The sequence below is a fragment of the Pongo abelii genome, chromosome 17 (genome assembly GCF_028885655.2).
Source record: "Pongo abelii isolate AG06213 chromosome 17, NHGRI_mPonAbe1-v2.0_pri, whole genome shotgun sequence".
Taxonomy (NCBI): Eukaryota; Metazoa; Chordata; class Mammalia; order Primates; family Hominidae; genus Pongo; species Pongo abelii.
In genome coordinates this window covers 91302640-91314840 of record NC_072002.2, presented here as the reverse complement: position 1 = coordinate 91314840, position 12201 = coordinate 91302640, and the positions used below count along the sequence as shown (strand labels likewise).

Here is a 12201-nt window from a genome sequence, read left to right as displayed (position 1 = left end):
TGATAAGCAGGTGATTTTTTATTATATCCTGGATATTTTAACTATTACGTTAGGAGTCTCTCAGTTCCTTTAAAATATTTTATTTTTTAATGCAGTCACTTTATTTAGGCTTTGCATGTATGGTCTAGCCTACTTTTTAAGCTCTGGTTCCAGTGAGAACTTAATTTTCATAGCCTCTGTGGTGCCATTTTGGTCTGTGTAGTTTATCTTGTACTTCTGGGGCTCAGATTAGTTCTTCCTGAGGGGGAAGAAGGTGCATCCTCAGGCTGGCCCACCTGTTGCCTCTAAGTAGGTAAAGAGAGTCTCTGGCTGATTGTCATGGGGAAATCCCCTTCACTTATGCTTTCTCTTGTCTCTGGGTGGGGAAAGGGAGTTTCAGATGTAACAGTAAATAAGAGTGTCCTTCCTAAAATAATGAGAGAAGGAAATAAATAAAAGCAATTTGGTCATGATGTAGACAGTGGGTCAGAAATGAGGAAAATGAGTGTGATTTGAGAGACAAGGAAAGAGGGAATTGGGTGAACTGTCAGTGCTTTATTAACAGGGATTGTCAACACTGATGGAATAGTAGACGGTGGGTAGTCAGGTATTAAAAGATCAATTCAGTATTAACATATTAAGCTGAAGGATCTTTAGAATATTTTTTTCCTGAATTTCTTGTAGTTAAGAATTCTAAATGGTTACCTCACATTTAGGTGCACATACGCCATGACAGTAATGAGGGAGTGCAGAAATAGCACCAGGAAGACAAAGGCTCTGGATTCAAGGCTGTGATGGGTGAACCAAAGCAGAAGAAGCATCAACTATACAACAACACAAATCATCAGGAACAAATAATTTGATTCATTGTGGCAGACTTACTTACTAAATTAAGGAAGTGAATCATATTGGAATACAGAAAAATTCAAAGCATTCAGATGCACTGAAAGTTAAATGTAATTTTCATAGAATTAAATATGTGGTAGATTATTTTTAACAATGCCAGAATTATGTTTTGTCTTTTACATAAGCTTTATGAAAACAACCCCATATGCAAATCATTAACATGAAATCGATGGAGCTATTCAGGTCTCTTTTAGGTATGACTTCCTAGGACTCAGCTTGCAGCCAAAATTTCCAGAAACATTTCATTTTAGTGACTGCTACCCATTATAACACTGGGAATTAATTCTTTTGGAAGTTACTTCAGATTAAGTTAAATCACATAAAATTCAACTCTTGAAGAAGAACAATGGCATTCTAAAATATATACTAATAAATATTGCCTCTAAATAAGATGACCTAATATCTCAAAGATACTGTTAATATTAATATTGACAAAGGGGGAAAATTTACCAGTATATAATAACAGCTTTAAAAATCTTTATATATATATTGTTCCCATAATATTACTTATAAGAGTTTGTTTTAACGCAAGATTTGGAGATTGTCTTGGAAAATATTACTGGTAATTTATTTGATAAACTGGAGACTTTGTTCATAAATGTTTGTAGAAAAGGTCTTGAATTCAATAGAGAAGTTCCATCCCTTATTTTTATATTTGAGTCTCAAGATCTTATGGAATATCAAAGGACAGAAGAGTATATCATCAAATTACATGGTAGGATAAGCAAGCACTTGCTATAGAAGGGATTGTGTAGGGAAGCTCTCCTCCCTCAATTTGGGGAGTATTTCTGTCTATCTCTCATTATCTCCTTTTCCTTTTTTTTCTCTCTATCTTCCTTTACTCATTTCTTTCATCTTTTTTCCTTCTTTCTAAATGATTTCAAAACCTAGGGAGAATAAAAAATTTATAATACTTTTTGATTTTGATAAGGATGCAGATAGGAACTACAGGTCACAAATTAATTAGGTTATATTTAAGGACTGTAAACAGAACACTATACACATTTCTACACCTCCAGGGATTTGAATTAAGGAGTATTTGATTCTTGGTAGAGCACTGTCTTAAATATGAAAACTTCCTTAAGCTCACTAGGCTGAATATTTTGGGAAATAAATATATGTCTACTCAGTCACAGACCTGAAAAAATGCACTAGCTATTGTAACTTTTGTGGGATTAAAAGAGTCTCATAGATTTGCCAAGTTATCTGCTTTAAGACACAGTTATTGTCCAGAGGTTGAGTTCTCAAAGCTTTGACATTGGTACATGGAAATTTCCCTCTGAAAAAGATAGCAACGTCTTTACTCTGGAGTGGGTGGGTGGATAAAGAAGTTGGGTTGAACCAAGTGGCTAAAGGATCTCTCTCTCTTCTTTTTTTCTCCTCTCTCTCCATTTCCTCTTCCTCTTTCTTTCCCACTCTCATTTTCCCCCTACGAGTAGGTTTTAGAATTCGTTCAGTTGTCTCAAACTATTTTTAAGTAAAAAGCTGCAGCATAGGAATTCAACTCAAAAGAGCCTGGAAATTTTGGGTGAAGGCAGGAAATCCTGCTTGAGCCTTGGCCTCTGCTTATGGCAAAGTTCCAGGAAGAAATAGGATGCTTGTAAGAGTGTTCAGCCCAGAATACTTGGATTTTGTAACCTTGACTGTGATCTTGGTGGCTATAGGAAATTTTAAGTTAAACTCTTTGAGGAAAGACAGTGGAAAATTCTTGTCCTGACAACACTGTAAAGACAGGTAAAAAAAAAATCTCTGTCTACAGTTACAGAATCTTTTGTGACTTTAATTCTGGCAATTTTAAAGAAATGTTGGAATTGACCCACCAAGAAGCACTTTGTGTTCAGATAGCACTAATAGAAATGTGGCTTACTTCTTTCTTCTTTTTTCACTTGAACCTAGGGATTCAGAAAACATCATGTTGATCTACAGTGTTCTGTAAGTTTATCTTGTAGTACCTAAAGTGTTACCTCTTTTAAAACACTTCTCTAAAGTGATGCCATTTTTTCCCCTGATGACAACAATAATAATATAGTCATTATGGAAACTTTGAAACATACAGAAATAGGTTAGATAAACAAAATATGATAAACAAAAGTCACTCATAACTCCAGGTTGTTAAATAAAAAGTGAGATTTCATCATATTTTCTTTCTTTGATGTTTAGTGAGGCTTATTTTTTCATGAGTTTACTGTATGTTTATTTGCATATGTGTGAAATAATTGTCTGTTAACTTACATTTTTCTGTTGTATTCTGTCTTCAAAGCTTTCTTATTGTTTTGTAATGACTCTTTAAATATTAGGAATATTCTTTTGTGGAGAGTGACATCAGTAAGACAGCAGAACAGAAAGTTCTCTGTTCATATCCCCCAACAGAAACAGTGATTTGGCAGCTACCCAAATGGACAAAAATGTCTTTGTGTGAGCTTTGAGATCCAGACTGGAGGTTTTGAAATCTCTATGGAGTCCACAACCAAGGACGGCTGTTTTGAGAAGGCAGTTCTGCACCCATGTGGCAAATTCACTGTCCATGGTCCAATATGCAGACTTTGAAACATTGTATTTCCCTGTGGACTCAGTTAGAGCCCCATTTGACCTTGGTCTTCCACCAGGATCATTCACCAAGGTACCTAGGAGGAGTCACACTTTCCTGTGCCTCTGGTAATAAGCACAGTGATCTCATTCCGTTATAAACTCTGAAGTGGTTCATGAATCAGCTCTAGGCCTTCCAGCCATGGTCTTGGAGGAGTCCTGTCCACCAATAACCTGGCAGAAGGCACACTTGTCTACGCCCCTAGAGACAGGCTGTCTGACTGTGGATTCTGAAACAGCCCTTTAGTTTGGCTCCATTCCCCATTTGCCACAGTCTTGGAGCAGTCCTGCTAACAGAGGGACCAACCAGAAGACTTGCATGTCCATGCCCATGGAGGCAAGCACACCAACTTTGGACTGAGTTTAGATCCTAAAATGGCCGTGTGATTCAGTTCCAGTCCCTCTTAGCCACAGCCTGGGGCCAGCGCTACTCATCCAGTGGCTCACCTAGTGACCTGGTTTGAATCATCCCATGGATAAGCAGGATCCACACTCATCCACACACCTAGTAGCAGGCCTGCTGTCTGTGGACCCAACTATAGGTCTGAAAACAGATCCTTGTCTCAGTGCCAGATCTACTGACCAAAGTCTTGGAAGTAGTCCAGTCCACTCAGGGACCAGACAGAATCCAGTAACAGGCGTGCCAACTACAAAATAAAATGTAGACCCAGGAACAGCCACAAGACCTAGCTCCAACCCTACTTGACTGCAATTTCAGAGGCAATTCCATCAGCCTGGGGATCTAACAGGAGAGGGTCTTTACCTGGCAAAAATAGTCTGTGAAGACAAGAAGAGTGTTCGTTTCTTCAAATGCAAAGACATAGGTGCAAGAATACATGGATTATAAACAGTCAGGCCAACATGACACCATAAAGTAAACTAATAAAGCTCCAGTAATCAACCCTAAAGAAATAGAAATCTATAAATTGCCTGACAAAAAATTCAAAACAATCATCTAATGAAGTTGAATGATATGTAACAGAATACAGGCAGACAAATAAATGAAATCAGAAAAACAATGCATGAATAAACTGAGAAGTTTAATAAAGAAATAAAAACAATAAGAAAGAACTAAAGAGAAATTCTGGGGCTGAAATATACAATGAAAAAACTGAAAAATGCAATAGAGAGTTTTAACTGCAGATTTGATCATGCAGAAGAAAGAATCAGTGAACTTAAAGACAGATCTGCTGAAATTGGCCAGCTAGAGGGACAAAAACAAAAAAGAATGAAAGAGAATAAATAAAACATATGAGATCTATGGAACACCATCAAATAAGCAAAAAATATCCATTATAGGAGTTGCTGAATGGGAAAGGAGAAAGAAAGGAGCAGAAAACTTATTTAAACAAATAATGGCTGAAAACGTCCCAAATATTGGGAGGTATATGAATACCGAGATTTATGAAGCTCCCAGGACCCCAAACAAGATCAATGCAGAGAAGATGGTCCTGGAACACACTATAATCAAATTGTCAAAAGTGAAAGACAAAGAGAATTTTGAAAGCAGCAAGAAAAGAGCTAGTTGTTACATACAAGGCAGTGGCCATAAGTCTGTCAGTGGATTTCTCTGCAGGCCAGGAAGGTGTAAGATAATACATTCAAAGTTCTAAAATTAATAGAACAACTGGCAGCCAAGAATACTACACCCACAAAGCTGTCCTTTAGAAATGAAGAAGAGCTAAGGAGATATTCAGACAAACAAAAGCTGAAGTTCATCACTTCTAGATGTGTCTTACAAGAAATGCTAAAGAAAGTGCTTCAAGTAGAAACAAAAGGACACTAATGAAAATATGAAAACACAGGACAGTATAAAACTCACTGGTAAAGGTAAATATATAGCCAAATTCAGAATACTCTAATACTGTCATAGTAGTATGTAAATTTTAACTTTAGTATAACAGTTAAAGACACAAATATTTAAGAAGCTATAGCTACAATAACTTGTTAATGAATATACAATATAAAAAGATATAAAGGGTAACATAAATAGCATAAATGTGGTGGGAGAGAGAGAAAAACTACAGTTTTTGTATGTGGTTTAAGTTAAGTTGTTATTAGCTTAAAATATACTGTTACAACGCTAAGATGTTTTATGTAAGCCTAATGGTAACCACAAAGCAAAATATTTAGTAGATACATGAAAGATAAAGAGAAAGGAATCAACTCATTCCACTACAAAAATAATCAACCTATCATAAAATAAGATAGCCAGAGAGAAAGAAAGAAACACAGGAACTACAAAACAGTGAAAAAACAAGCAATAAAATGGCAATAGTAAGTTGTCACTTCTCAATAATTACTTTAAATGTAAATTGGTTAAACTATCCAATAAAAAAACACAGAGTAGCTGAATGGAAAAAGAATCCAACAACAGCTTGCCTACAGGGCACTGACTCTGCTTTTAAAAACACATAAAGGCTGAAAATGAAGAGATGAAAAAATATATTTCATACAAATGGTAACCAAAAGAGAGTGTAGATGATTATACTTTATCAGACAAAGTAGACTTTAAGTCAAAAATCTGTTACAAGATAAAAAGAAGGTCACTGTATAATGATAAAGGGGTCAATTTTTCAGAGGAATATAACAATTGTAAATATATATGCACTCAACATGGAAGCATCTAAAGAAAAAGCAAAATTAGGAAAATTGATGAGAAAAATAGATAGTAATGCAATAATAATAAGGGACTTCAATACCTATCCACTTTCAGCAATGGAGAGATTATCAAGACAGAAAACCAATAAGGAAATTGAAGAACTGAATAATATTATAGTCCAAAAGGACATAACAGAATACACAGAACATTCCATCCAACAGCAGCAGAATATGCATTCTTTTCAGGTGCCCATATCCTCAGAATAGATCATGTGTTGGGTGACAAAAATGTCTTAACAAATTTAAAATATTAAAATCATATCAAGTATCTTTTCAGACCACAATGTTATGAAACTAGAAATCAATAGCAGAAGGAGACTAAAAATTCACAGCTATAAGGAAATTAAGCAATATGCTGCTGAATAATCAGTGGGTCAGAAGAAATCAAAAGGTAAGTAAAAAGTATCTTGAGGTAAACAAAAGTGGAGAGACAACATACCAAAACTTACAAGATACAACCAAAGCTTTTCTAAGAAGGAAGTTTAAAGTAATAAATGCCAACATTAATAAAAAATGAAGATCTCATATAAACAATTTTACAGCTCAAGAAACTAGAAAAAGAATAAACTAAGCCCAATGTCAGCAAAGTGAAGGCAATTATAAAGATGAAAGTAGAAAGAAAGGAAATAGAGACTAGAAAGACAATAGAAAGCATGAATGAAACTCAAACTTGGTTTTTTGAAAAGATAAATAAAAATTGATAAGCCTTTAGCTAGATTAACTATGAAAAAACAGAGAAAACTCAAATAAATAAAATTATAAATGAAATAAGAGGCCCTGCCACTGATACCACAGAAATACAGAGGACCAAAGCAGACTACTATGAACAATTATATGCCAACAGAGGGGATAACGTAGAAGAAATGAATAAATTCCTAGAAATAGACAACCTATCAAGACTGAATCATGAAGAAATAGAAAACCTGAACAGGCCAATAATGAGCAAGGGGATTGAATTAAAGAAATGACCTCCCAACAAAGAGAAGTACAGGACGAGATGGATTCATGGGTGAACTCTCAGGCATTAATTCCAATCCTTCTCAAACTGTTCAAAAAATTGAAGAGGAAGGAAAACTCTCAAACTCACTTTATGAGGCCAACATTAGCCTCATACCAAAAACAGATAGAGACATTACACTACAAGAATAGAAAATGATAGGCCAATAACGCTGATAAACACAGATGAAAAAGTCTTTGATAAAATATTAGCAAACCAAATGTAACAGAACATTAAAAAGATTATATGTCACTATCAAATGAGATTTATTGCTGGGTTGCAAGGATGGTTCAACATAGACAAATCAATAACAGTGTGAAGAAGAAATCACATAATCATCTTGATAGATGCAGACAAAGCATTTGACAGAATTCAACATCCTTTTATGATAAAAACTATCAACAAATTAGGTGTAGAGAGACTGTACACATTTAGCATCATACTCAATGATTGATTAAAAGCTGAAATCTTTTCCTCTAAGATCAGAAACAACAAAAGGGTGTTCACTCTCAACCCTTTTATCCAACAGAGCAATTAGGCGTCATATAGGGAAATAACAGGCATCCAAATCAGAAAGGATGAAGTTAAGTTGTTTATCTAGATGACATGATCTTGTATATAGAAAACCTTAATAAATCCAACAAAATACTGTTAGAACTAATATACAAATTTAGTATAGTTGTGGAACACAAAATTGACTTATAAAAATTAGTAGCATATATATATTTATATATGTTAATAGTGAAATTCTCAAAAAGATCAAGAAAACAATCATACTTTTAATAGCTACAAAAATAATATACCTAGGAATAAATTTAACAAAGGAAGTAAATGATTTATTCACTGAAAACTATACAATTCTGATTCAAGAAATGGAAGAAGACATAAAAAACGGAAAGATATTCCAAGTTTATCAACTAGAAGAATTAATATTGTTAAAATGTCCATACTATCCAAGGTAATCTACAGATTCAGAGAAATAGAAAATAAAAACATAAAATTTATATGAATCCATAAAAGACCTAAATAGCCAAAGTGAGGTGGGAGAGTTCCCTTGACCCCTTCCTGGGACTCACAAAGGGAGTGATTCATTTACTAAGCTGCCATGCTCAATCCCTTATAGGAGGGAGCACACGAGTGGGCAAGTATGGGAAACAGAGTGAATGAATGCTGGAACCAGCCAGTTGCTCCTCTCTGGTAGGAGCAGGCCCTCTGTGGGCCCATGGCAGCATCCAAGCATGTTACAATGCTCTTTTAGCTCTGCTGTCTGGGAGTGGGTGCTGGCAACACCTGGAGCCCCAGAGGACATGCTACCAGCTCAGTGGGACTTTTGCCTTGTGGCATGGCGTGGCTGCCCTCCACCAGCGAGGGCAAAAGGCCAGTGTGACAGCCTTTTTGGGTCACACCCAGTGCATCCCTAATTCTTGTTCGGTGCCCAAGAGGAATGAGGTCACATGGACTTGAAGGACAATTAATGTGGAGATGTTATTGAATGGTGGAAGTGGCTTTCAGCAGGATGGGGAGCTGGAAAGGAGATGGAGTGGGAAGGCAGTCTTCCCCTGGAGTTCAGCTGTCCTGGGCCAATCTCCTCTTGGACCATCCGTGGGCAAACTCCTCTTTGAGCAGTTTCTGATGTCCAGCTGCTTCTTCTCTCAATGTTCAGACACTTCTCTCTTCTGTGTGTGTATGCCGTGAGTCTGGGGTCTGGGGTTCTTATGGGCAAAGGATAGGGAGTGTGGTGGGCTAAAAGGCAACATTCAGGCAGGAAAACAGGGAGGTGAAGTTCTCATTTAAGGCCACAGGTCCAGGCCTGAGGGTGGAACCTTTGCCAGGGACCCCACCCTTTTCTACCTAGTATTTCCCTGCCTTTTGTCTGTATCAAAAGCAATCTTGAGGAAAAAAACAAAACAAAACAAAACAAACAATCAGAAACAAACCCCAAAAACAAAACTAGAGGCTTCACACTACCTGATTTCAAAACATACTACAAAGTTATGGTAACCAAAACTGCATGTTTTGTCATAAAAACAGACACATAGACCAATGAAAATAAATAGTGAGCCCAGAAATAAATCCATGCATCTATAGCCAATTGATTTTTGACAAAGGCTACAAGAACACAGTTGGGGAAAGGAGAATGTCTTCAGTACATGGTGCTGGGAAATTTGGATATCCATATGCAGAAGAATGAAACTGGGTTCCTATTTCACTATATGCAAAAATCAACTAAAAATAAATTAAAGATAAATGTAAGACCTGAAACTACAAAACTACTAAAAGAAAACATAGATAATATGAGGATATGCTTCATGACCTTGGCCTGGGCAAGAATTTTTTGTATAAGACCTCAAAAGCATAGGTAACAAAAGCAAAAATAAATAAATGGGATTACATCGAACTAAAAACTTCTGCATAGCAAAGGAAACATTCAATAAAATGAAAAGGCAATTTATAGAAAGAGAGAAACTATTTGTAATCCATGTATCTGATAAGAGGTTAATATCCAAAATACATAAGCAACTATGCAACTCAATAGCAAAAGGAATAGATGAAGAACCTGAATAGACATTTTTCAAGAGACATACAAATGAACAATGGGTATATGAAAAGGGGCTCAACGTCACTAATCGTCAGTGAGATGCAAGTAAAAAAACCCACAATCATATATCACCTCACCCCTGTTAAGAAAGCTATTATCAAAAATTGAAGACATAGCAAGTGTTAGAAAGGGTGTGGAGAAAAAGGAACTCTTGTGCACTGTTGATGGGAATGTAAATTGGTACAGCTCTTAGAGAATAGATAGCATGGTGGTTCCTCAAAAAACCTGAAACTAGAACTGTCAGGTAACCCAGCAATCTCACTTATGGGCATATACCCAATATGGCAATGACATCAGTGATTTGAAGAGATATCTGCATCCCCTGTTCAAGGCAGCATTATTCACAATATCCAATATATGAAAACAACCTAAGTTTCTATTGATAGCTCAATGGGTAATCAAAATGTGGTATAGACATATATACAATTGAATATTACTTGGCCATTAAAAGAAGGGAATTCTGCCTTTTTCGACAGCATGGATGAACCTGGAGGACATTATACTAAGTGAAATAACCCAGACACAGAAAGACAAATACCCTATGAGCTCACTTATATGTGGAACCTAGAAAAGTTGAACTCACAGAAACAGAGTGGAACAATGGTCACCAGGAGCTGAGGTGGTGGGGGAGGGAAATGGGGAAATGCTGGTCAAAGGTAAAAATGGTCAGTTACAAAATGAGTAAATTCTGGAGATCTCAGGTACAATTATGTGGCAACTATGAGTAATAATGCTCAACTGCATACTTGAAATTTGCTTACAGATTAGCTCTTAAGGATTCTTACTGCAAAAACAAAAGGCAACTATGTGAGGTGATCATGGTAATGAACTTGATTGTAGTAATTATTTCACAATGTACATGTATATCAAATCATCACATCTTATTCCATAAATATGTACAATTTTTATCAATTATACCTTGATAAAGCCAGAAAAAAAATTCTGTTGCTTCACCATGCATGTTGCATATGTGTGCACACACACAAACATAGAGACTTCTTTTTTTCCCTAAAAGGGTTATTTTAGTTTTAGACTTATTAAAAGAATGAAAGCATGGGTTTGAAATAGATAAATCTACAAATGGGAATAAATTGTGTGTGATTCATTAACCATAACAAGTATATACACACAGACACATAGACATACAGACACACACACCACACACACACACACACACACACACACACACACGGGCTTAGAAGTGCTGAAGAGGTGTGAGCACATTCTGGATCTTGGGCTAACTGCCTTTTTATGTCTTTCCAGGATGTCAGGGATTCTTGATGCAGGGTGACTGCTAACTCTTCCTGAATGTTTCCCTGTTTTATCCTGAGTGTGTGTCTGACTTACACTCTCTTCTTCACCATACTCAGAAACATGTTAGTCCCAGCCACTTTCTGGAATTAGAACGTGGGATTTGAGATCAAGCAGGTGTGGGTTCAAATTGTCTCTGTCAGTTACCAATGGCAGGATATTCACCTAACATTTCAAAATCACAATAGCGTGGATAAAAAATGCCAGCCTCACAGGACCAATTTGGGAGTTATGTATAAACACAAAGACACATGGGCATATACACATATACACATGTGCATATACACATATTCACATGTGCACATTCAAGGCAGGTACACATGTGCACATACACATATACATACACATATACACACATACACACATGCACACACATATACACGCACATACATATGACAGAAAGAGAACCTGACACACAGTATTCCTGTGAGAGGACAAACTTAGCATTGCATCATGCAATAAGAGAGTAATTGAACAACACCCTGATTACATGTGGTACAAATTCTAATTTTCTAATTTGTTGTCCTTTTACTTATGATAACTGCTTTGCATACTTGAGATGAATCGTTCAAAGCTGATGTGAGTGAGCATATCCAGCAACAATCCTAGCGCCTGCTGTGGATCAGGTGAGCATGTTAACGAAGCTAGTGAAGTGAGGTAGATTAGAATACTGCCCACTTTAAAACTGTGCTCTGCAGGACTGCCAGGTGTAGTGGATGAAGAGAGATTTAGAATAACTGCATGACATGAAACACAAAAGTGCCTGCAGGACTTTCTCACTAACCCTTTCATAGTCTGCATATGTGTATCATACAAAGTTTGAAACCCTATCAGAATGAACAATAAATGTGATTAATAATTTTCCTTATTAACGCTTTAGGAAATTAGGGTAAGCAATATTTCCACATAATTTTTAAACCTAAAAAATAAAGAAAAAAACATTTAAAATGAGAGTTTAAAGTACTTAGCCCATGGGCTGAGTGTTTGGGGTGTCATCTACCATGTTCTTGATGTACCTGGGTCCTGACCATCTACCAGCACCATGGACTTGGCTACCTCCTCAGCTCCCTGACCCATCTCTGGGTCTGACATCTCTTTTTTGTCCTTCCAGAAGGATTTAAGAGGAGATTGGGGCCTTGGGTTAGGGATCTAATGTCAGGTC

At 36.5% G+C, this 12201-nt stretch overlaps 1 long non-coding RNA gene across 3 annotated transcripts in view; it reads left to right on the top strand.

Moving 5' to 3' along the window:
- LOC134760310 (uncharacterized) overlaps window positions 1-12201 on the top strand; it is a 130343-nt gene that overhangs the window by 87911 nt on the left and 30231 nt on the right. For all 3 annotated transcript variants that reach the window (XR_010137633.1, XR_010137632.1, XR_010137631.1), the window contains one exon: window positions 696-11665. This is a non-coding gene — a long non-coding RNA (uncharacterized LOC134760310). The remainder of the gene's footprint in view (window positions 1-695; window positions 11666-12201) is intronic.